We start from the raw sequence: 27,726 nt of genomic DNA, 5'->3' as shown, positions 1-27,726 counted from the left end.
TATTGTACACAATCATGCTGAACATGTAGAGAAAAAGAGAAGAGTTTTTTGCGGCAATACAATGTCATGCAGACATCGCTCCATGGTGGGTTCAATGGCAAACCCTCCCCACCCCTCTCCAGATTGTAATCCAGAGGAAGATATCTGTTCTGAGGCGCCGCTGACCACTCCTATTTAGCCCCCAAGGTGTTTGCTCTACCTTGGCATGATGATGTTAGTCATATCATGCATATGTTGCCTTGCAGTGCCTACTTTTGACATCATATATGTCATCTGCTTAGTTTAGACATGTTCTGTAATGCCACCTGTTTAGTTTCTATATCATATATGGGAATTATGCAGTCTCATGTCTTTTAGCTAGCCATAATATATGTGAAATGTGCAATGCCATCCTATTTAACCAAGCATCATATATTTGAATGATATCTTGCCCGTCCTTTGCTTCATTACATTTCCATTTGTCGACAATGTTTGTACATTAAACTACTCTTCCTGTGAATCAGCCATTTGGGTGGGAGATGGAAAAATCTGGAGTGAAAACAAGGCCTTCAGAGCAGACAGTGCTACCTGTCGAAGTAGATCTCTTGTTGGGTCCTGATAGCTCCTCAAAGATGGATTCAGAGACAGATGACCAGTCCTATTCCCCCACTGAGGTGTATGCTCTAACTTGGCACAGTTATACTGCTCATATCATGCATACGGTGTCTTGCATTGCATAGTTTAGACATCATATACACAATATTCAACACCATGTTCTTAGTTCAGACATCATATCGAATGCCCTCTGTTTAGCATATAAATCACATATGTGAATTAAATGATGCGATCCTGATTACTTAGATAATATGTAGGTGAATTATGTCATGCGATCATGTTTAGTTATTCATCATATCTTTGAATTATGTTATGCTATGCTATCCAATTTAGATATACATCATATATGTGAAATTATGTCATGCTATCCGTTTTAGTTAAACAATATACATGTCAACTATTTCATGCCCTCTTTTTTCCACACTATCTATTGCATCTGTCTCTCATACAATGTCTGTACATTCAACTATGTTTCCTGTTTATCAGCCATTTGAATTGGAGCGGGTGATGCCAGTATCTAGCGGACTAAAAACACGGTCTTCAAATAAAACAGTGCTACCTCTTGGTGGAGATAGCACCCCGGTTGTACATGCACAAGAACCAGCCCTACCACACATAACCCAAACTCTCGTAGATTGTACCCCTACTGCGATGGACAGAGAACCAGCTTCACCCAATCTAACCTCAACCCCAGCCGATAGTAACCCAATTCCTGTTGATACAACACCATCTCCACCATAGAGCTCCCAAACAAGAGCAGTTAGTAAGGCAGCTCCAGTGCCCAAAGGGGCAGTACTATCACGGCGAACCCCAACTCCACCAGTTAGTACGCCTATTCATGTGGAGGAAGCATAACCAGCTAGTCGTAGTTTAGCATCTATCGCATTTGATGTTGTTAAATCGTATGTGCGTATCTTCCCATCTTGGAAATATTATACTGAAGATGAAGGAAAATGCCAGTTGCAGGTGTTTGTCCAGGAGTTATGTGTAAGTAATGTTATTCATGGCAATTACTTTGCTTCGTCCCATACATCCTACCTCCATGATGGTTATAATATAGCAAATTTTCCCATTTTTCTCTATAGAGAAGGACCGATTTGGAAACTCGGGATGAGGTAACCTGTGCTAATGCCTTTGCTATGTTCAAGAATGCTTGGTGGCAGTATCGGAATTACCTGAAGAAAACGTACTTCACCGACAAAGAAACTCATCAAATTCCCTTACGTTCTCCTAAGACACATTTACTGGACGATGACTGGGAACGCCTTGTTCTGTACTGGTCCCGAACCAAGAATGTGGTAAAGTCTATGAGCTCATTTTCTATTTTTAGGTATTATATTCTTGCATCTTACTATACTCTGTTCATGTAGAACAAGTGCCTAAAACTGAAGAACAACTGTTCTAATTTAAGATTCCATTGCTATCATAGTTCAAAAAAGCGCTAGGCGTTAATTGTGCATTTTTCCACCGCCTTGCGCTTTACTGACCAAAGCGCATGCTTATGCGCAGTTATGCACAGATTATGCGTAGTTATGCGCAATGCATTTTGCCAACGCCTAGAGCCTAGGCGCACTTAAGCGCTCGCTTAGGCGTGCCTTTTTTAACTATGATTGTTTTGCTCTTGTATCATTGTATTTACTCATACAAACTTATTTTTAAATTGAAGGATCCAATCGAAACTCCAATGACACAGCAGGTATGTTCACGCATGTTTCTTTAACAGGTTTGCTCTTATCAATAGCTCTGTTGATTTCAATTTCAATTGTGTATACAGTTGACTTTCATATCATGCACATTACTAGCATCACAACAGAGTCAATAGTGTTGTTGTACATGTAGACCCGTGGTACCCATCTGAAATCTTGTTGTGCCATGTAGTTTCCCACACTTTGTATTCTTTCACTGCTGCTTTGTCTTGAACTGATATGATTTGAACCGTGTCTCTATTTTGATTTGGCAAGACAATGCATTGACCATAGGACATAGATATATGTTTGTTTGATGCTTTTATTATGTACTAGTACTTGGCAATAAAGACTTGGTAGTTTAATCCTGTCCACCTTACTAATGAACTGGTTCACCAAAATGAGTTTCATATACTAGTACATGCTAAACTTGTTATGTGTCTGCTTGTTTCTTCTTTTAGAATGCTGACAGAATATTGGGGAAGAGTGCCTTATTAAGCAATGGTAAAGGAAGTAATGCAGATAAGGTTGTCGATAGTGACACATCCTTGTTGGTCTCCAACAAAGCTGATAAAACAGCTAAGGAAGACTATCTTGAAGACAGTGAGACAACCCCAAAGTCCTGTCTTGGTTTAGTGTTCGAGTTACTGGCCATTACCGCTTGCACAAGCTATTCAAACTCACTGTCTGAATCAGTTCGGTTTCTTGAGTCTCAACTACAAGCTGAAAGACATTGATCAGCTGTGCTGCGACAAGAAGCGGAAGGACTGCGGAAGTCCCTGGAGCATTCAGATGCATACTTTCTGGTGCAACAGCAAGCGTTGGAGGATTTTAGCGCCAAACAGGACAAAGCTAATCAGCTTGCTAAGCTTATTGACAGCATGGTGGATACCCAGGATAATGTTTCTTGAGCTCTTCTGAAGTTGTTTTGGTTATGCTCTTGTTTTGCTGCCCTGTTTATTTGCACTGGTGGCCAATTTTGACGGCCAGTGTATGTAATGTGCTGCTTTGTTCCCTATATTTGCACTGGTGGCGAACTTTGATGCCCAGTGGATGTAATATGTGTAATAGCAGTAATAGGCTAGCGTTAATTGCTTGCTTATTTATTTCCTTATTGTTTTGTTTAGTTGTTTTCTTGTATTCACTGCAGTTCTTTTTCTATTTTTTTCTAGTGGCCACAATAGCCTATTTTTGGTAACTAGGCCAAAATAATCATGGGCCTTCTACGGGTCATATGATCCATGGGCCTTCGTCCGGCCGTAGGATCCATCGGCCTTCTATACGGGTCTTAGGGTCCATGGGCCTTCTACGGGCCGTAGGGTCCATGGGCCTTCTACGGGCCGTACGATCCATGGGCCTTCTACGGGCCGTACTATCCATGGGCCTCATACGGGTCGTAGGATCCATGGGCCTTCTACTGGGCGTATCATCATTTCACCAATCATGGGCCCTACTATTCGTGGACCATAACGGGCCGTTAATAGGCCGTATTTGATAACTCTATGAAAACAGCCCAACGGGTTTTTTTACATGAAAACGGCCCAACATATTAACGGTCCGCGAATGGGCCAACTGTAACGACGGGCTGAATTTGGCCCACAAGCAGAAAATGACAGTAACGGGCCATATGTAACCAAACGCTGCAAATGAGCCCAAGAATCAATGGGCCCTGAGAAGGCCGAAAGATAACTTGGGCTGGAAACGGCCTAATGGAATAACAGGCCATTAATGGGTATAAAGTGATACACTGTTCATTACAGGCCATTTTCACCACGGACCGTTAATGGGCCAAGAGTTACAAAGGTCCTCATGTGGGCCAAAATAAGTCATGGGCCACACATGGGCCGGAAGTTAAATGGGCTGAATCATATTGGACGGCCCAGATGACGCTACTGGGCCTAATTCGGAAAGGGCGTAACGGGCCCTGGGTTAGCGGGTTGTAAATGGGCTATATGCGAACAGGCCGTTAACAGGCTTTCCGTGGGCCGGCCCGCCACCTTTTGACCAAGTAAAACGGGCCGGCCTTTTCACAGGAATGGCCTCTGTTGGGCCGTGCCACGTGTCGCCGTATCATAGGAGCCTTCGGTCCAATGAGCGGATGACATCTATCCCAACGGTGAGCCGACGCATGTTTCCTCCAGCCAATGATGATTTTACACGTGGAAAATCCCCATTGGTCGGGGCTGTTAACGGGTTATCGGATCCAAAACCCGACCCGATAGCTTAACGGCGTTCCGTTATGGTGGATGCCACGTGTCGGTCACCCTTGACGAAAGCACTTCTGTGACGCGCGATTTATCGTCATGGAAGTGGACACTTCCGTGATGATAATTTTGGTAATGTCATGGAACACTTCTACGACAGCACAGGTATGACTATCTTGATTCTGTCATAAATTTGTCATGGATGTACATGCATGACAAAAAACGCGACCTACTATGACAAACACGTATCATCACAGAAGTGTATTTTTTTGTAGTGTATCCCCCTGAACCGGTCTTCAAGTTGGGGACTCTCCTTGGCTCTTACAAACTTTTCTTCATCTTCGATCATCAGTCATGAAAGTTGGTTCAACAAATCTTCTTTTCTCTTATATCGAGGATCGTTGAGGTGTATTCGAAGAGTTTACATGTCGGGCATCCAAGGAGCCCCCTTAAGTTCTTGACATTTATCAATGCCTTCTTATTTTTATGCCACACCTCGAGTTCAAAGTTTTTCCCATGCTGCGGTGTCCCCTTGCAACCGTGCTCCAACACCGAATTGCATCCGAGTTGTCTTTTGCAGCCACTCTCTAATGCCTCTCTACATCTAAGGAGTCATAGATTACCTCGGTCTTAAAAAGGTTGAAGGAGTTCAGCCGAGCTTAATGCCAAAAAATTCCTCTATGGAGCCAGCCACTCGCATCCGAGCTTTATGTCGGACAGCTTCCAAGGTGGTGCACCACCTCCGCCTTGGGCTGATTTTTTTTACTAATTTTTTTCTAATTTGTGCAATTTATTCTATGCCGGGATGTATAGCCAGTAGCCCTCAAGGTGTGTGTCGGCCTAAAATCCAAGATGCACCTGAAGGATAACATAAAATCGTTGATCCCAGTAGCCCGTGAGACTCGGGCCGATTTGTGAAATCGTCCCAAACATAGGAACAGAAACGCGATGCACAATAGTTCCCGAGACATAGGTTGGGTGCGGCCGACCAACCTGAGGATCGTAATCTCCTCAGAAACCATTTTGCACTTAGTATTTTCCTAATTAAATGGTCAATGCAGTAGCCCCCAAGCCAGTGGGTGGGTGGCAACGCCTGGTTAGGGGATCGATTTACCCCTTTAATGGCTTTTAATAAAGAAGCGCGAAGCCCAGTAGCCCCGGAGCCTTAGTTTGGGCACTAGTGGCCGAATTAAGGATCGATATGTGTTTGACACAAAATTTTGTTACATTTGACACATACTTCTCGGTAAGAGAATAAAGATCTCTTAAAGCAGCTGGAGCTACCAAATGCCAAGCTTGCCGAATTGTAGAAAGAAGTGGATGAAATCAAGAAATATGCCCGGGAGGCACATGGTAAGTTTTGTTGGGGAACGTAGTAATTTCAAAAAAATTCCTACGCACACGCAAGATCATGGTGATGCATAGCAATGAGAGGGGAGAGTGTTGTCTACGTACCCTCGTAGACCAGAAGCGGAAGCGTTAGCACAACGCGGTTGATGTAGTCGTACGTCTTCACGGCCCGACCGATCAAGCACCGAAACTACGGCACCTCTGAGTTCTAGCACAAGTTCAGCTCGATGACGATCCCCGGACTCCGATCCAGCAGAATGTCGGGGAAGAGTTCCGTCAGCACGACGGCGTGGTGACGATCTTGATGTTCTACCGTCGCAGGGCTTCTCCTAAGAACCGCTACAATATTATCGAGGATTATGGTGGAAGGGGGCACCACACACGGCTAAGAGATCAATGATCAATTGTTGTGTCTAGAGGTGCCCCCCTGCCCCCGTATATAAAGGAGCAAGGGGGAGGGGCAGCCGGCCAGGAGGAGGCGCTCCAGGGAGGAGTCCTACTCCTACCGGGAGTAGGACTCCCTCCTTTCCTTGTCCAACTAGGAGAGGGGGAAGGAAGGGAGAGAGGAGAGAAAGGAAGGGGGGCACCGCCCCTCCCTCCTTGTCCAATTCGGACTAGAGGGGGAGGGGATGCGCGGCCTGCCCTGGCCGCCCCTCCTCTGCTCCACTTTGGGCCCATGAGGCCCATTAACCCCAGGGGGGGTTCCGGTAACCCCCGGTACTCCGTTTTATATCCGATAACTCCCGGAACCATTCCTGTGTTCGAATATAGTCGTCCAATATATCAATCTTTATGTCTCGACTATTTCGAGACTCCTCGTTATGTCCGTGATCACATCCGGGACTCCGAACTACCTTCGGTACATCAAAATATATAAACTCATAATGAAACTATCATCGTAACGTTAAGCGTGCGGACCCCACGGGTTCGAGAACAATGTAGACATGACCGAGACACGTCTCCGGTCAATAACCAATAGCGGAACCTGGATGCTCATATTGGCTCCTACATACTCTACGAAGATCTTTTATCGATCAGACCGCATAACAACATACGTTGTTCCCTTTGTCATCGGTATGTTACTTGCCCGAGATTTGATCGTCGGTATCTCAATACCTAGTTCAATCTCGTTACCGGCAAGTCTCTTTACTCGTTCCGTAATACATCATCCCGCAACTAACTCATTAGTTGCAATGCTTGCAAGGCTTATGTGATGTGCATTACCGAGAGGGCCCAGACATACCTCTCCGACAATTGGAGTGACAAATCCTAATCTCGAAATATGCCAACCCAACAAGTACCTTTGGAGACACCTGTAGAGCACCTTTATAATCACCCATTTACGTTGTGACGTTTGGTAGCACACAAAGTGTTCCTCTAGTAAACGGGAGTTGCATAATCTCATAGTCATAGGAACATGTATAAGTCATGAAGAAAGCAATAGCAACAAACTAAACGGTCAAGTGCTAAGCTAACGAAATGGGTCAAGTCAATCACATCATTCTCCTAATGATATGATCCCATTAATCAAATGACAACTCATGTCTATGGTTAGGAAACATAACCATCTTCGATCCACGAGCTAGTCAAGTAGAGGCATACTAGTGACACTATGTTTGTCTATGTATTCACACATGTATTATGTTTCCGGTTAATACAATTCTAGCATGAATAATAAACATTTATCATGATATAAGGAAATAAATAATAACTTTATTATTGCCTCTAGGGCATATTTCCTTCAAGTTTAATACTTGACCTATGATAATAATATGATGACTACTTGTATTAGTTGTATGCTTTTTATTAGCAGAGTAGATGATAGGTCAACTTGAAAATGACCTTGAGCAAGCTCGAGAAGCTGCTTGTTACGCCGAAGCGCAAGAGGAGGCAGGTCATCAGACACATGCTCGGAAAATAGACAAACATAATCAGCTCAAGATCGAGAAGGACAAACAAAAATCCATGGAGAAGATTTTCTGAGCTCTATGGCCCAATGAACCTCTGCCAAGGGATATGACCGAGCTTGCTAAGTGCCTGAAGGGAGTCAGACGTCGGATTTAGACATGTAAGGTGTCGTCCTGCCGAGAAGGTGCTTGCTACTTCTTGAGCTTGCGTTGGTTTTTTCCTTGAAGAGGAAAGGGTGATGCAGCCAAGTAGAGTAAGTTTTTCCCTTAGTTTTGAGAACCAAGATATCAATCCAGTAGGAGACAATGCACAAGTCACCGAATACCTACACAAACAAACAACAACTTGCACCCAACGTGATAAAGGGATTGTCAATCCCTTCACGATTACTTGCAAAGGTGAGATTTGATATAAATAGATAAACGGTAAAGTAAATATTTTTGGTATTTTGGTTTATAGATCGGAAAGTAAAAGATTGCAAAGGAAGTAAATCGGAAACTAATATGATGTAAACTAGAACTTGTATGATGGAAAATAGACCCGGGGGCCATAGGTTTCACTAGAGGCTTCTCTCAAGATAGAAAATATTACAATGGGTGAACAACTTATTGCCGAGCAATTGATAGAAAAGCGCAAAGTTATGACGATATCTAAGGCAATGATCATGAATATAGGCATCACGTCCGTCAAGTAGACCGAAAAAATTCTGCATCTACTACTATTACCCCACACATCGATCGCTATCCAGCATGCATCTAGAGTATTAAGTTCATAAAGAGCGGAGTAACGCATTAAGCAAGATGACATGATGTAGAGGAATTAACTCAAGCAATATGATGAAAACCCCATCTTTTTATCCTCGATGGCAACAATACAATACGTGCCTTGCTACCCCTACTGTCACTGGGAAAGGACACCGCAAGATTGAACCCAAAGCTAAGCACTTCTCCCATTGCAAGAAAAACCAATCTAGTTGGCCAAACCAAATCGATAGTTCGAAGAGACTTGCAAAGATATCAAATCATGCATATAAGAATTCAGAGAAGATTCAAATAATATTCATAGATAAGCTGATCATAAATCCATAATTCATCGGATCTCGGCAAACACACCGCAAAAAATAATTACATCAAATAGATCTCCAAGAACATCGAGGAGAACATGGTATTGAGAATCAAAGAGAGAAAAGAAGCCATCTAGCTACTAGCTAGGGACCCGTAGGTCTGTGGTAAACCACTACTAGGAAAAAGCCTAGTAGTAGCGCGTGTGCCTGCGCTACTACTACGGCGCTACAGCTAACTAGTAGTAGTAGCGCGATGCATCCCGCCTACTAGTACGTGTGTTAGTAGTAGCGCGTGTCTGTGACCCGCGCTACTACTATTAATTTGAAAAACCAAAAAAAATCTCGACCCGATGACGCACGCACGTTAGCCAGGAGCAGGGAGATCTCGTCCATGACGCGTGCCTCGTGGAAGCCGTCGAGGGCGGCCGCGGAGGCCAGTCCGGCATGGGCCAGGAGCTGGAGGACCTGCATCTTGGCATCGTGCGTGGGGAGCAACACCTCGCGGCGGCTGTCGCCGTTGAGGTCGGCGACGAGCGGCGGCAGGAGGCGGTCCACGTCTTCCGGAACGAGAAGTCGCCCTCGTGCTGCTGGAGGAGGAGGGGGATGGGTCAGCTAGCATTCCGGATCGAATCAGAGAGGGGGGAGGAGGGCTGACCTGGAGCAAGAACAAGACGGTGAAGGCGGTGAGGAGGAGGATGTCGTGGTCGCGCTTCCGCATCTTGGCAGCGGAGAGGAGCTCCGGCGACCGCCCACCGAAGGGATCTCGGAGAGGGAGGGGGCGAAGAAAGCAGAGTGTACCAGCGGCGGCCACCGCTGGAGTATGAGGGAGAGACGAGGAAAGTGAGAGAGGGGGAAAGTGAGGGAGAGAGGAGGGATTCGGCTGAGGATACGGGGATTTCACCTACCTCGTACTTAGTAGTAGCGAGGGGGTGTAAAACCATGCTACTACTATCAACTTAGTAGTAGCGCGGGTTTGTACCCCTCGCTACTACTATGGCATGTCCCGGGAGGGCACGGTAGAGACCGCTTAGTAGTAGCGAGGGTTAAAAACCCGCGCTACTAGTATCAACTTAGTAGTAGCGAGGGTTAAAAACCCGCGCTACTAGTAAGAAGCAGTAGCGAGGGTTATAAACCCTCGCTACTAGTAAGTGTCTGTCTATAAGCTTTTCCCTAGTAGTGTAAACTACACACGCTTCATCGGAAGGGCAATGGTGTTGATGTAGAAGACCTCCGTGATCGAATCCCCCTCCGGTAGGACGCCGGAAAAACCCCTAGATGGGATCTCACGGGTACAGAAGGTTGCTGCAGTGGAAAAGTGTTTTTCGTGGCTCCCCCTGTTGGTTTCGGGGTATATGAGAATATATAGGAAAAGAAACTAGGTCGGTGGAGTCACGAGGGGCCCACAAGGGTGGGGGCACGCCGTACCCCCCTGGGCGCTCCCTCCGTCCTTTGTGGCTGCCTCGTGGATTCTCTGATTTGCACTCCAAGTCCTCTGGATGTCTTCTGGTCCAAGAAAAATCATCACAAAAGTTTTATTCCGTTTGGACTCCGTTTGGTATTCCTTTTCTGCAAAACTCTAAAACAAGGAAAAAACAAAAACTGGCACTGGGCTCTAGGTTAATAGATTAGTCCAAAAAATAATATAAAATAGCATATTAATGCATATAAAACATCCAAAACAGATAATATAATAGCATGGAACAACCAAAAATTATAGATACATTGGAGACGTATCGGTGCTCGAGAAGCGTGGGCCATGGTTAAGACACACTATTTTCTGCTGAAGACCGAAGAGCTTGCTAGGGTCGACCTCAAGGGGCTTGATGGAAAGGAAATCAAAAAGCCAACAGGAATTATGAGAGTGTCATGTTAGCTTCTCTGCTAACCAAACAGGTTTCTCTCCTCGATACCCTTATAGATGGTCTTCAATAGATTTTGTAAACAGTTTATGTTGAATGATGACTTTATGTATCTATGTTTTTGTCATTTGAATGCTCATATCCATAGATTGTATACTTCGTTAACCAGCCATTGGCTTCTACCTCCTCGACCAGAGGACGAGGAGTGTTCCTAACATCGGCCTGAGTCCTCAGGCAGCATTTGTAGGGAACAAGGCAATCCTGCCATAAGGTCAAAATGAAAGCCTTGCAGAGAGTTATGTTATATTGATGTTTAACACAAGTCACATCTTCCTCTAGCAGTTCCTTTTCACGAGGTGTCATGCCTTTTCCCGGGGTGTCATGTTAATCACCACAAGTTAGTCGATGTTCTAGTATACTTGCTCAAAGGCCTCGACTCGAGAATATGCTCGGCGTATTAAGTAGGCTCTACACCCTATGTCTAGTGCCCTTTAGAAAGGCCTTGATTTTCACTTCCTCCGATGTCGACCAGTTATATTCTTGTGACCGCTAGATTTCGGCTTCACTCGTTTGAGGTACTTGCTCGTTTGACCCGGAAGTAACAATCGCAGAGGTGCTCCCTTTACCCTCGAGCCGAATTCGTCGGGGACGTAGAGGGTAAGCACAGGACCAAGCAACCCAGCTTGGCAAAAAATCTCAAGTCAAATTGATGCATATTTTGGCTTTATTATGATTTGTGGGAAGGCAGCGCATGTATATAAAATACAAATGCTAAGGATATGTTGAGCTCTCCAGGAGTCCCAAGGTAACCATATCGAGGTTCCCCAAGGAGCCCCTGATACAGTTTATTAGACTCTTTGATAGGTCTGATGTGTTCTATACCAAAAAAATCGAGGTAAGTATTGCACAGTTTTTTCAAAGATGGCCAAACTACTTTTCCATTAATGACTTATCAGAAAGTCCTTTTTGTTACACAGGCAACCTTTTTGGTTTAATATTTACGACCGGCCAATCCGACCGACCGATAGAATTTGCACATGTTGTGACAGTCAACTTTCAAGCTACATTTTGCAGCTTTATGTTATATGTTATTTTGACTTGACCATGACTATTTAAGATGTGTAATTGGCCAGTCATCGGCTTCCACCCCTTATTAGAAACTAGTTAGGGAGTTTCCTTTCTGATTGCAACACTTAGCCGACGTCTCCGTGCCTAGCGGCGGTTCTATCAGTAGAAACAAGGAAATTAGACCTTAGGGCTAAACCATACACTTATTCTTAGAAGCATTCGTTTGGGGGAAACTAGTTAGGGAGTTTCCTTTCTGATTGCAACACTTAGCCGACGTCTCGGTGCCCAGCGGCAGTTCTATCAGTAGAAACAAGGCAATCCGACCTTAGGGCTAAAACATACACTTAGTCTTAGGAGCATTCGTTTGGGGGAAACTTAATAGCCCCCAGTACATGTCGAATCCTCGGATCGCCCGAGATCAAACCACCTACACATCGACTTTTTCGAAAAAGAAAAGCCCTTCGTTTTACATGGATAGCCGCTATCGGCTATACATAGTTTAACATTGCCTACGGTTCGCCGACCGATTTACGCGTATTGTGACAGTCAGCTTTCAAATTTATCCATCTGAGGTACTTGACCAGTTAAACTAGAAGTAACGATCATAGTGTCTCTCCATTTAAACCCTTAGCCGAACAAAGCGGAAACATAATGGGTAAGCACAGGAGCCGACCAACCTAGCTATTGACCAAAGACACAAGTTGAAATAAGTGCATATATAGGCGAAATACCGAGGATGTTTTGCCAAGGACTCCGCAGAGTAGCTTAGCTTCTGGTGCGTTCGACTCTAGTCACAGCCCCTGTTAAACATTGTCGATGCTTTAAAGGCGTATGGCGTTGTATCACGAGAGCTATGCTAACAAAACCAAAAAAACTTACGCAAAATCTTCTGTCTAAATTAAATTAAGTTTTTTGGTGCCAATCCAAAATTGATCTTAAAATTAATTTGTGCTTTTGTCGTGCTTTAACACGACACGTCCGATCTCTAGACTTCAAGTGGGTCAGCCTTCGGCTTCAACCTCCCTTTCCCGAAGGTGGGTTGATTCTCAGACCAGTCTAGCGAACTAAACTCGAGCGGTTTTAGAGAGAAAACAGGCTATATGGCTATTTGACCACACAGTCGATTCGAAAAAAGAGTAGCAGAAAAATACTCTGCAGCGACTAAGAAGAAAAGTACTTAAAAGGCACATATAAGTTTATGAGCCCCTAGTTAACTTGGATAGAGGAAGCACTTTTAATAAACAATGTTTTTAACAAAATAAGTTTTATAACAAACAACTTTTTGCTTTACAAAAATATAATGCTTAGTTGAACCAAACAAAAACTGAAAAAATTAAAGAAAAAAATGAGCATGAAAGCGACTTAGCTAGTTAATGTGCTCGGTGTTGATGACGTGTCCTAGCGAGTAGCTTGGCTTGATGAATAGACGGCATAACATTGATGATGTGTCCAAGCGAAGCCCCCGGTCTAGCCATGGTGCTGATGACGCCCCGGATTATGTTCATGAAGCGATGGCGAAGCCCCTGGTCTAGCTGAGGGGACGGAGTAGGTCTGTAATGTAGTGACCAGACCTCAAACAATCTGATCTCTGTGCTCAGGTGTCATCCCTGGATCAGTAATGCTGACACCACATAGTACTCGGAGGATTTATAACAGAGTAGCAATCACACACTTATTACATCGAGTGTCTCAATAGAGAACTTATTACAATAAATATGGCTTAAGGCCATCTATTAACTATAACAGCGGAAGGCTTGGAAGATAAGTGAGTCCATCAACTCCAACAGCATCACTGAGTATAGAACCACGACCTAAAACTCCTTAATCGTCGTCTGAAAAGTCTGCAACATTAACGTTGCAGCCCGAAACGGGTCAGCACATGGAATATGCTGGCAAAGTAACACATAGAGAGTAATGGAATGAAACAGCTATACTATATGCATATTTGGCTGGTGGAAAGCTCTATGGTTACAGTTTTGCGAAAAGCCAATTTTTCCCTACTTCAAAGGAATAAATTTTATTTAACTATCATGGTAGTTGTTAAACATTGAGAATGGTTGACAGCATCCTCAATCCCAATTAAGCATCATCATTAAACACAACAAAATTAAATTTTAGAGTAACATGTTGAGATTCACACGATAATCCAAGTACTAGATACTCAAACTGTCCATAACCGGGGACACGGCTAACCATGATTAGTTTATACACTCTGCAGAGGTTTGCGCACTTTTCCCCACAAGACTCGATCGCCTCCGATTGGTTTCTCGCACTACATGGTGTTTGAGAAGTCGGATGACCGAGACATAGTCTTTCAGAAGCGCTAGCACCTTACGATGGATAGACCGTTACACCTACTTTCCCCTACATCTGCTAGTCTACCCTATAAGAGTTCGCATGACTTAATCAACTATGCTATAGCCCATAATAGCTTGTGGCTGCACACGGAAGTTTCTAGTATGAAAAATATCATGATCCCTTTGGGCCTGGGTGGCGGTCCATAAAAAAACAGGCAATCCTGGAATACCCAGGTATCTCAATCCACCCAGATGTGTGTTTAAGTTGCCACCTTAGATAAACCATTAATTAACAAACTCACATCTGTCATGGATATCACTCACCCAATCCACGTCTACTAGCATAGCATGGCATAATAGGCAAACGTAGAAGTAACTCCCATAGGTTTGATAATAAACAGGTAATAGGTACTACCTCAACTACTTCCCATCCCACAATTTAATTAGATCCTAATCATGCAATGTTTGAGGATTGATCTAATGCAATAAAACTGGGTAGTAGGAGGTATGATCAAAGTATTACTTGCCTTGCTGATGATCCGCGAAACCTAGATATTCGAAGTAACAGGCGGCGCACTCCGGGTATTCTATCGCAGACAAACAAACAAGCATACAACAAGTATTCATCTAATGCACGGGTAAAACTCAAATAAGAGATCTAACCAGAAGGTTCAACTTAAGAACTCCGGTTTGCAAAAAGAATCAAATCAAACGAAGCAACGAAAGTCAAACGGCAAAAGAAACAAGCTTCGTTCACTATTCTGGATCTAGGGTAATTTTTATAGTGGCAAAAACTTGTTTAAGTTGGTTAAACGGATAAATGGTTTCGAGAAGAAACTCCAGGCGCTTGAATCGCCTGATTCCGATAAACGAGCCAAAAGTTATACTAAAACGAAAATCGGATCAGGAATCGCGATCAGAAAAATCGCGGATTTAATCCGAGAAAAAGAAAAAACGACGAACGTTCGCTAGAACGAACGGACGAACGCTCGCTAAATAAATAAACCGGAAAAACCAATCTATTTAAAAAAATGGAAACTAAAAAAAATAAAACTGCGACTTTTTTCTCTCTTTTTTTACCTCGGGAGGCGGGTCGGCGGCGACGGCTCCGGCGGTGGCGGCGGGCGCACGGATCGAGGCGCGGCTAGGGTTAGGGTTGGCGGCGGCTCTGGTGGGCTGGGGCGGCTCGGGCGGCGGCTATTTAAAGGCTGCCCCCGGGCGGAGTCCCGCTCGGGTACGGCCCAAAGTCGGTTCGCGTTTTTTTTAATTATTTCACGCAGAAAAACAAATAAAAGAAATACTAAACGGACTCCAAAAATCCCGAAATAAATTTTCCCGGGCTTCTAAAATCATGCCACACAAGGTGAACATTTATTTGGGGCCTAAATGCAATTTTGAAAAATGCACATTTTTCCTAAATTCAAATAAAATACCGAAAAACTCCGAAATAAAATCTTATTTGATTTTATTATTAAATCCTCAATATTTCTTTATTTTGGGAAAGTCATTTTATTCCCTCTCTCATATTTTTGTAATAGAAATAATTGATGATAAAATAATTAAAATCAAATGATCCTATTCGCAAAATTTGAGAGAACTCAAATATGAAAATAACGAAATCCCCAACTCTCTCTGTGGGTCCTTGAGTTGCGTGGAATTTCTAGGATCAAAACCAAAAGCAAATAAATTATGATATGCAATGATGGTCTAATGTATAACATTCCAAATTGAAAATTTGGGATGTTACAAACCTACCCCCTTAAGATGAATCTCGCCCTCGAGATTCGGGTTGGCTAGAAAATAGGTGAGGGTGGTCCTTGAGAAAATCTTCCTCTCGCTCCCAAGTGGCTTCATCCTCCGTGTGGTGGCTCCACTGAACCTTGCAAAACTTGATAACCTTGCTGCGGGTGACTCAACTGGCATACTCTAAAATCTTAACTGGTTTCTCCTCATAGGTCAAATCGTTATCCAACTGAATTGCTTCCAATGGCACGGTGTCTCTCAAGGGTATGTCAGCCATATCCGTGTGGCACTTCTTCAACTGAGAAAACGTGGAACGCATCATGAACTCCTGACAATCCTTCGAGCAATTCCAACTTGTAGGCCACTTCTCCCATACGTTCCAATACTCGGTACGGTCCTACGAATCGTGGCGCTAACTTTCCCCTAACACCAAAACGCTTTGTTCCTCGTAGTGGCGATACTCGAAGATAAACTCGGTCTCCGACTTCGTAAACTGTCTCCTTACGCTTAGAGTCTGCGTAGCTCTTTTGCCTGGATTGAGCTACCTTGAGCCTATCGCGAATCAATTTCACCTTCTGCTCAGACTCCTTAATCAAGTCTGGTCCAAACAACTGGCGGTCTCCAACTTCATCCCACGACAACGGTGTCCTGCACCTTCTTCCATACAAGGTTTCGAAAGGGGCCATCCTTAAACTGGATTGATAGCTGTTGTTGTAAGAGAACTCTGCATACGGCAAATTCTCGTCCCAACTAGATCCATAATCTAGCGCACAAGCTCTCAGCATGTCCTCCAAAATCTGATGGACTCTCTCGGTCTGTCCATCTGTCTATGGATGAAAAGTTGTGCTGAACTCTAGCCTGGTACCCAAAGTTTCATGCAACTAATTCCAGAACTTTGAGGTAAACTGGGTTCCTCTATCTGATACTATACTCCTCGAAACTCCATGTAAGCATACAATCCTGGTCATGTATATCTTTGCCAACTTAGCACTGGTGTAAGTGGTCTTTACCGGGATGAAATGAGCTACTTTCGTCAACCGATCAACTACAACCCAAATCGAGTCATAGCCTGAACGAGTCCTGGGTAATCCCGTGATAAAATCCATGCCTAACTTATCCCACTTCCATTCGGGTATCGGCAATGGTTGTAGCAATCCTGCTGGCTTCTGATGCTCTGCCTTTACTCTCTGACATACGTCACAAACTGCTACATACTCCGCAATATCTTTCTTCATTCCGGTCCACCAGAAAATATCCTTCAAATCCAAATATATCTTGGTAATTCCTGGATGAATCGAATATGGTGAATCATGTGCCTCTTGCAGAATCAACTTCCTGATCTCCGGGTCATTGGGCACATAAACACGGTCTTCAAACCATAGGGTGTCGTGCTCATCCTCAAGAAATCCTTTAGCCTTTCCTTCGCTCATTTTCTCCTTTATAGAGGCAATCTCCTTGTCAGTCTTCTGATCTTCTCTGATTCTATCCATCAAAGTTGACTGAATCTCCAATGCTGCTACATAGCCTCTCAGAACTATTTCCAAACATAGTTCACGAAGATTTTCGGCTAACTCCCTTGGTATTTCTCCCGTCATTAGTGTATTGACATGGCTTTTGCGACTTAATGCGTCAGCTACTACATTAGCTTTTTCCGGGATGGTAATGCAATCTCATATCATAATCCTTGATGAGCTCCAACCATCTCCTTTGTCTGAGGTTCAACTCCTTCTGCATGAAAATGTACTTCAAACTCTTGTGATCCGTGTACACCTCACAATGATTTCCAATGAGGAAATGTCTCCAAGTCTTTAGTGCATGCACTACGGCTGCTAACTCCAAATCATGCGTAGCATAATTCAACTCGTGAGGTTTCAGTTGTCTTGAGGCATATGAAACAACTCTCCCTTCCTGCATAAGCACTGCTCCAAGTCCTCGACGTGAAGCATCGCAGTACACCTCATAATCCTTGGTCTGGTCTGGCAAAATCAACATTGGTGAAGTAACCAAGCGTTTCTTCAACTCCTGGAAACTAGCCTCACACTCCTCAGTCCATATGAACTCGGTATCCTTCTTTAATAACTCCGTCATAGGCTTCGCAATCTTTGAGAAATTCTCAATAAATCTCCGGTAGTATCCTGCGAGTCCAAGAAAACTCCGGATCTCTCCAACTGTTGTTGGTGCTTCCCACTTGGTCCCGGTATCAACTTTAGTGGGATCTACTAATATACCTTCTCCGGATATAACGTGTCCGAGGAATCCTACTTCCTTCAACCAAAACTCAGATTTGCTGAACTTGGCATACAACTGATGTTCTCTGAGCTTCTCAAGTACCAATCGCAAATGCTCCTTATGCTCCTCTTCACTTTTCGAGTAAACCAGAATATCATCAATGAACACCACGACGAACTTATCCAAGAACTCCATAAACACTTTGTTCATCATGTTCATAAAATAGGCAGGTGCGTTAGTCAGACCAAATGACATAACGGTATACTCGTACAGCCCATACCTGGTGGTAAAAGCTGTCTTAGGTATATCCTATTCTCGAATCTTCAACTGGTGGTATCCTAATCGCAGATTGATCTTGGAAAATACCTTAGCTCCTTGTAATCGATGAAACAGATCATTGATCATTGGTAGTGGGTACTTGTTCTTGATGATTACTTCATTCAATCCTCGATAATCAACAACCATCCTTAACGATCCATCCTTTTTCTCCACTAGAAGTATTGGTGATCCCCAAGGCGACGAACTTGGGCGAATGTAACCTTTATCCAGTAACTCCTTAATCTGCTTCTTAATCTCCACCAAATCCTTTGCAGGCATCCTGTATGGTCTCTTCGATATTAGCCCTGTGCCTGGCAATAGCTCAATCATAAACTCAATATCTCTATCCGGTGGTACGCCTAGCAACTCTTCTGGAAATACTTCAGGGAAATCCCTTACCACTGGTACTTCCTCCTGCACAACTCATGTTAAACAATTTACTTGAGTCCCTTTTGGCATATGTCGGGATACATACTTGATCCTTCTCCCTTCTGGGGTGGTAAGCAAAATTGTCTTACTGGCGCAATCAATGTTTCCTCTGTACATCGACAGCCAATCCATACCCAGAATTACATCCAATCCTTGTGATTCCAAAATGATTAAATCTGAGGGAAACACATGCCTACCTATACTCAATGGCACTTGAAAACATCCTTGACTGGCCATATACTCCGCTCCTGGTGAGCTTACTAGCATAGGTGTTCTAAGAACCTTAGTGGGCAAGTTATACTTATCCACAAATCCCCTTGATATGTATGAATGCGATGCACCAGTATCAAAAAGAACGAGTGCAGTAAATGACTTAACCAAAAACTTACTGATTACTGCATCCGGTTGCTCTTCAACCTCCTCCACGTTAACGTGGTTCACCTGTCCCCTGGTGAAAGGGTTCGGCTTCTTCCCAGAGCTTCCACTGCCATTCTGGCCTTCAGGACATTCATTGGCATAATGTCCGGTCTTCTGGCACTTAAAGCAAGTGACTTGGCTCAGGTCCTTCTTGGCTGGGGTTAATGGGTTGGTACGGTTCTGGCCGTTGCTTCCTCCATTGCCATTACCATTCTTGGTGTCGTTGTGATTGTGCGAGCTACCTCCTCCATGGGTATGCTGAAAATGTCCTCCCGATCTAGGGGTAAAACATGGCTTCTGTTGGGCTCCAGAATTGTACTTCCCTTGTCCATACTTCCTCTTGCGGTTCTCAATTTGCTGCTGCTTGCCTTCAATCATAAGATCACGGTCTACCAACTCCTGGTAGTTGTTGAAGGTTGCTACCATCAAATGCATGCTCAACTCATCATTCAGTCCTTCCAGAAACTTCTCCTGCTTAGCTGCATCTGTAGAAACGTCATCTGGGGCATAACATGCTAATTTACTAAAGTCCTCCACATACTGGCCAACTGTCCGTCCTCCTTGGCGCAAGTTGCGAAACTCACGTTTCTTCATGACCATAGCTCCTGCTGAAACATGGGAAGTTCGAAAAGCCTGCTGAAACTGGTCCCAAGTGACAGTGTCGCCAGGGAAAGTGGCTATGAAATTCTCCCACCATGATGCTGCCGGTCCTTCAAGCTGACGTGCGGCAAACTTCACCTTCTCCGCATCTGTGCATCCTGCTGTGGTCAACTCTCTAGCTGTCTTGCGGATCCAATCATCTGCTACTATCGGCTCAGTGCTACTGGAAAACACCGATGGATTCAGCCTAAGAAAACGGGCTAAGTGATCAACAGGTGGTGGTGGGTTGTTGTTGTTCCCCTGATTCTGATTCTGGACTAGCAACTGCATCAATGTGTTCTGCTGCTGGATCAACTGGATGAGCTCCGGTGAAAAAGTAAATCCGGGGTCACGTCTCGGAGGCATCTGAGGGTTTAGAAAAGATGAGATTTAAGAATAGAGGGGGTCTAAAGAGAAAACACTACCCATATGCACATGAGGCAAAAGCAAATAATTCACTTCATTCAATCAAACAAGGGCATACAATCGATCTAACTATCGCAAAAGTGCTCGGACTATTGTATTTACATGGTGGTCTACTACTACTAATGAGGTGGTCTACTAGAAATATTCTTCGGTTGCATACTCCATGATATCTGCTCCGACTTCATCAACATAGTCATCATCGCTATCATCTAGGTCCGAGTCGGTGTCGTCGATGATGATGTAGTCTTTCGGGTGAATCTCCTTGGGTTCTTCGTCTTCATCTACTGGTGTAGGGCCTCCCATAAATATTCCGATCTTCTTGATCAGATCGTCATTCTTCTCCACCAATACTTCAATTTCTTCTTCATAATCTTCACGTATAGCCTTGAGTTCTTCCTCCAGTTCTTTGATTCTTGTCCTAGCCTTCTTTAGATCTATCATGTCGGCGCACATCTGGTTCTCCTGTCGTCGAATGTGCTGATTTAACTCCTGGATAAAAGCTGCAATTGATCTATCCTTCCGGGTGCTGATCATCTCCCAGTGCTCATCTCGGCGCCCACAAATCTGGTAGATAGTATCCTTGAGATCATTGCGGTAGACTTCTCCAATGCGTCCCATGGCGATGTGAGCTGCCATGCTCTTTCCTAGACTCCATGTTGGTGCATCAAAAGAAAACTCTATGGGCTCAGTGACTGGCATGAACGTCCTTCCTGGAATTTGAACTTGAATCATCAAGCGCTCTTCTTCAGGTAAAGTGGCGTTGTAGGTTCCGGTGAAGCTTGGTACTCCTATGTTCAGGTATCTAGTGACTTCCTTCAAGTGACGTCCAAAGGGTGTATCGTCATCCGGTTGCGTGAACTTTTTCCTTGCATCCGCCATCCTAAAGAGTAGAAAAGATGAGAGGTCAGAAGAGAAGAGAGTGAATAGTGATCTAGGTCTTTAGCTTAGTGGTCGTGTCCTACAGTCAGCATGTGCTCTGATACCATCTCTGTAGCGACCAGACCTCAAACAGTCTGATCTCTGTGCTCAGGTGTCATCCCTGGATCAGTAATGCTGACACCACACAGTACTCGGAGGATTTATAACAGAGTAGCAATCACACACTTATTGCATCGAGTGCCTCAATAGAGAACTTATTACAATAAATATGGCTTAAGGCCATCTATTAACTATAACAGCGGAAGGCTTGGAAGATAAGTGAGTCCATCAACTCCAACGGCATCACTGAGTATAGAACCACGACCTAAAACTCCTTAATCATCGTCTGAAAAGTCTGCAACATTAACATTGCAGCCCGAAACGGGTCAGCACATGGAATATGCTGGCAAAGTAACACATAGAGAGTAATGGAATGAAACAGCTATACTATATGCATATTTGGCTGGTGGAAAGCTCTATGGTTACAGTTTTGCGAAAAGCCAATTTTTCCCTACTTCAAAGGAATAAATTTTATTTAACTATCATGGTAGTTGTTAAACATTGAGAATGGTTGACAGCATCCTCAATCCCAATTAAGCATCATCATTAAACACAACAAAATTAAATTTTAGAGTAACATGTTGAGATTCACATGATAATCCAAGTACTAGATACTCAAACTGTCCATAACCGGGGACACGGCTAACCATGATTAGTTTATACACTCTGCAGAGGTTTGCGCACTTTTCCCCACAAGACTCGATCGCCTCCGATTGGTTTCTCGCACTACATGGTGTTTGAGAAGTCGGATGACCGAGACATAGTCTTACAGAAGCGCTAGCACCTTATGATGGATAGACCGTTACACCTACTTTCCCCTATATCTGCTAGTCTACCCTGTAAGAGTTCGCACGACTTAATCAACTATGCTAGAGCCCATAATAGCTTGTGGTTGCACACGAAAGTTTCTAGTATGAAAAATCTCATGATTTCTTTGGGCCTGGGTGGCGGTCCATAAAAAACAGGCAATCCTGGAATACCCAGGTACCTCAATCCACCCATATGTGTGTTTAAGTTGCCACCTTAGATAAACCATTAATTAACAAACTCACATCTTTCATGGATATCACTCACCCAATCCACATCTACTAGCATAGCATGGCACAATAGGCAAACGTAGAAGTAACTCCCAAAGGTTTGATAATAAACAGGTAATAGGTACTACCTCAACTACTTCTCATCCCACAATTTAGTTAGATCCTAATCATGCAATGTTTGAGGATTGATCTAATGCAATAAAACTGGGTGGTAGGAGGTATGATCAAAGTGTTACTTGCCTTGCTGATGATCCGCGAAACCTAGAGATTCGAAGTAACAGGCGGCGCACTCCGGGTATTCTATCGCAGACAAACAAACAAGCATACAATAAGTATTCTAATGCACGGGTAAAACTCAAATAAGAGATCTAACCAGAAGGTTCAACTTAAGAACTCCGGTTTGCAAAATGAATCAAATCAAACGAAGCAACGAAAGTCAAACGGCAAAAGAAACAAGCTTTGTTTACTATTTTGAATCTAGGGCAATTTTTATAGTGGCAAAAACTTGTTTAAGTTGGTTAAACGGATAAAGGGTTTCGAGACGAAACTCCAGGCGCTTGAATCGCCTGATTCCGATAAACGAGCGAAAAATTATACTAAAACGAAAATCGGATCAGGAATCACGATCAGAAAAATCGCGGATTTAATCCGAGAAAAAGAAAAACGACGAACGTTCGCTAGAACGAACGGACGAACGCTCGCAAAATAAATAAACCGGAAAAACTGATCTATTTAAAAAAACGAAACTAAAAAAAATAAAACTGCGACTTTTTTTTCTCTCTTTTTTTTACCTCGGGAGGCGGGTCGGCGGCGGCGGCGGGCGCGCGGATCGAGGCGCGACTGGGGTTAGGGTTGGCGGCGGCTCGGGCGGCGGCTATTTAAAGGCTGCCCCCGGGCGGAGTCCCGCTCGGGTACGGCCCAAAGTCGGTTCGCGTTTTTTTTTATTCCATGCAGAAAAACAAATAAAAGAAATACTAAACGGACTCCAAAAATCTCAAAATAAATTTTCCCGGGCTTCTAAAATCAAGCCGCATAAGGTGAACATTTATTTGGGGCCTAAATGCAATTTTGAGAAACGCACATTTTTCCTAAATTCAAATAAAATACCGAAAAACTCCGAAATAAAATCTTATTTGATTTTATTATTAAATCCTCAATATTTCTTTATTTTGGGAAAGTCATTTTATTCCCTCTCTCATATTTTTGTAATAGAAATAATTGATGATAAAATAATTAAAATCAAATGATCCTATTCGCAAAATTTGAGAGAACTCAAATATGAAAATAACGAAATCCCCAACTCTCTCCGTGGGTCCTTGAGTTGCGTGGAATTTCTAGGATCAAAACCAAAAGCAAATAAATTATGATATGCAATGATGGTCTAATGTATAACATTCCAAATTGAAAATTTGGGATGTTACAGGTAAGGTGACATTGGAGCCCTCATGCCAGCCAAGTTGTCAAAGCAGGTAGGCATGGTTTACATCGGCTTAAATAATCAACAGTGCGGCGATGCTGACGCAGGTTAGAGTTTTTGACGCGGTCAATGCCGGCTTGACGAAGTGACCGTGCGGTGATGCCGGTGCACCCAACCTATGGAATCCGTGGGGCGACTATGTTTATCTTGACGATTATTTGACATTCGCGCTGCTGAATTCTTGGTCGGCTCGCCGAGGTGATAATCCGAGGCGGTTGTCATCGGCTTAATGAAGCAACGTCACGGTCGACGCTATCACTGGTCGGCATCTGTGGAGCAACGTGGTCGGACTAGTTTGACACCGCCGCAACGTTGAAGATCGCCTCGAAAAAGGCTAAATTTGTGGGCACGTGTTTGAGAACACAACACACTACGTAGAAAAAAAATCTTTCAAAAAGGACGTCCGATAACCCGTTCATGGAAAAAGATGAACTCAGGTCGGATTCATGCAGAAAACAGATCCAAAAATTGATAAACTCATCGTATGTTTCCTGAAGTTTGAACGGTCGGATCGATATGAAAGTTTGAGGGGTTTTCGATATAGGAATTCCACAGTCGATAAACAGTTGGATCTTCCAAAAGATATCCGAGATGACCGCTGGAGCCCATGTACCAATCTTGTCCAGATTTGGCAGGGGTTCAGTATATCAGAGATTTTCTGGAGATTCCTCCATCGGAAAATGGTCAAATTTTATACGGTTGTTGTAGAGCCAATTCCACACAATTCCACCAAAGCAATCATCAAAATGACGCTCGAGTAGGCGGGGACGCGAACACGAATCTGTTGTCCAGAAAAAAAACAGCACGATCACGTGAGGGCAATGTTGACGTTGAGCCCACCAGCTCCATCGACGATTCTTCCATGATCTCATTTGAGGTTTGAGTTGATGATGAAGGCACCCGTCCGATCTTGACGATCCTACACAGAGCATAATCCTCGGTCCAGCAATGGTGACCACTCGAGTCGGCGATGAAGATGCTGATGTCGACGACAAAGTTCGGTTCCCACATGTAGATCGCGTTGGAGCCAATCTGAATTCCCATGCACCACGGCGATTGCCGACGAGGACCTGCATGGGCCACCAATGCCGGTGCTAAATCTGGCATAACTCGAGGTAGGGGTCTTAAGTTAGGCGTCTTGGAGCGATGATAACGCAGACACGGGATTTTACCCAGGTATGAGCTTTCACGAAGAGATAATACCCTACGTCATACTTTTGCTTGTATTGATATGGGGGATAGTACATACTACATGTATCTACCACGAGATTGTTCTAATAAATATGATCTTAGTTGTCATGATCTATTGACTAGCCTGACCTCAATTTATATAATGCACCAGAGGCCGAGGGTTACAGGAGTCCTTGTCATGTGCACCAAGTCTTATAGAATCTCCCTTGTATGAGTCATGGGCTACCCGAAGAAGCCCATTAGTGAACCGACATGGGGTCCTCGGCCCGACCAACCTGGTCGGGAAACGGCGTGGTGAGTACCCCTAGTCCAAGACACCAACAATGACATGTTTCAAAAATGTTCAATGTGTGTTTAAATAATGTTCACCATGTATTCGTAAAATGTTTAACATGTGTTTGACAAATGTCCAACATGTGTTTGGAAAAGTGTTCAATATGAACTTGAAACAAAATGTTGTGGATCTAAAAAATATTTTACATGTATTAAAAAACAACGTGTATTTGTAAAAAAAGTCATCGTGTATTACAGAAAGGAAACTAGAAAAATGAACTAAAATGTAAAAGGAAAATCTGAAAATGAAAACCGATAAGCTAGGTGAAAAAAATAAGGAAAAAACTCGATGAAGCTTTCCCAAAAATAATACCCACTGTACATATATGGAAACTTCCGAAAACGGTTCACACACAACATTCTTCGCCGGCCCTTCGCGCAAACGTTGTAGATGAGAGCTGTATTGGTCTCAAAATAAGTTCTAGACTTTTGTTCCGCTATGGTATGATATTGTGATGTCTTGATATTTATGTTGGGAAGGTCTAGATGAGTACTCCAAACTATCGATTCAAAAGCTATATACTTCCATTTTGAACAATTAGATGGAAAAAGAAAGGTCAAATATGTCAATTATTGATACCGAAATGGAGGAAATGAATATATACTCAAAATTTAATTAGTTGGTCTTTGCTCAAAACAAATGTCTGTTGGATAGACTGTTACTGAAATTATCAAAGAAACTACAAAAGGGCTATAGACAAGCTATTTTCTTGTCAAAATAACGGTGTTCAAAGGAAACCAAATATTTTAATGGCACATTGCGGAGACACTGAGGTGAGTACAATTTTCTAAGACTTTATGTACTCTTTGATGACATGTTTGTAGCTTTTTTGGCTTATTACTATAAATATTTTCTTCTTGCAAGATGTTAAAGATATTTTACATAACCATCCCAAATTATGAATATGTTGAACTCTTAGAAAATTTGGTGTGAAGCAAGAAGTTTTATTGTAGCCTTTTGATAAGGATATTCAAAGCCTAATTAAATTTAACTACAACTTAGTGGAGATAAAGGAAAACACATGTGATAAAATTTCATCTATCTATCTATCTATATCTATCTATCTATATCTATCTATCTATCTATCTATCTATCTATCTATCTATATCTATATCTATCTATACCTCTATATCTATCTATCTATCTATCTATACCTCTATCTATCTATCTATCTATCTATACCTCTATATCTATCTATCTATCTATACCTATACTAATTCTTGACTCCCTAGAAATTCCTACGTTAATCAGTAATTAGGAGCCGTTAATCTGATGGGACCAAGTTATAACGGTGTCGATTAATTCACGTAATCCTTGGCTGAAACGAATAGATCTTTTTGTAATTAGGAGCCGTTAATCTGGTGGGACCAAGTTATAACGGTGTCGATTAATTCACGTAATCCTTGGCTGAAACGAATAGATCTTTTTTAAAAAAATTACCTCATAGGAGTCCTTGCGATCTATCCCGCAGGCATGATTCTTCCATGATCGGCTGCCAATTTTTTTATTGGGGCCTCTCGAATCCCCAGTTCATCTACCACGTCATGTCAAACAAAAAAGAAAAGCACATCTCCTACACCGGTGCAACATGAAGTGGCCTGTAGTGTTCGATCTGGTGCTCCAATCCATGTAAGGGCTCACCCAAATTCCAATCCAATCTCTCTTCGGTACCTATTGTCCATGCTTACCATGTTTCTCTCATAGATTCGTTATTGGTTTTTCATCCTTAGAGCAAATCACCCAGGACCTGATGTGCATGTCAAACAAAAAAGAAAAGCACATCTCCTACACCGGTGCAACATGAAGTGGCCTGTAGTGTTCGATCTGGTGCTCCAATCCATGTAAGGGCTCACCCAAATTCCAATCCAATCTCTCTTCGGTACCTATTGTCCATGCTTACCATGTTTCTCTCATAGATTCGTTATTGGTTTTTCATCCTTAGAGCAAATCACCCAGGACCTGATGTGCGTACGTGCAACAAGCAGACAGGTTGCTTGATTGATGAGAAGTAGCACTAGCTCACGTAAACGTGAGAAGCTAGGTTCAACACGATCGCTTAATTCGTTTCTCGACGGGATAAGAAAGACTCGCCTCTCTCCACAGAAGTCCCGTACATGAGTTTGTGTGTGGCTAGCTCTAATCAATTGGTTTGGCTTACTCCGGCGCCGTCGTTGGAACTTCTGCGAGTTTGGCGAGGGAGCGGCAAGGCGGCAACACCACTAGCTCACGTATACGTGAGAAGCTAGCTTAAATAGAACCGCTTGATTCGTTTCTCGACAGGATCGGAATGAGCCGGCTCTCTCGATAGACATCCCGTAAGTGAGTTTGCGTGAAGCTATCTCTAATCGACCGGATTGACTTACTCCGGCGCCGTCCTTGAAACTTCTGGGTAACTTGGCGATGGAAGAAACCGATCGGGAGATTTTGGCGATGGAGCGGCAAGAAGGCAACACTACTAGCTCACGTAAATATGAGAAGCT

The 27,726-nt window shown here is 43.4% G+C and overlaps 1 pseudogene; it reads left to right on the top strand.

The window, feature by feature from the left end:
- The first annotated feature begins 9,248 nt into the window (after positions 1-9,248).
- The window catches only part of LOC125519067, a 39,595-nt pseudogene continuing 21,117 nt past the window's right edge, over positions 9,249-27,726 (top strand).

Source organism: Triticum urartu, chromosome 7 (assembly GCF_003073215.2).
Source record: "Triticum urartu cultivar G1812 chromosome 7, Tu2.1, whole genome shotgun sequence".
In the NCBI taxonomy this organism is placed as follows: domain Eukaryota; kingdom Viridiplantae; phylum Streptophyta; class Magnoliopsida; order Poales; family Poaceae; genus Triticum; species Triticum urartu.
This window is presented reverse-complemented; position numbering and strand designations above follow the sequence as displayed.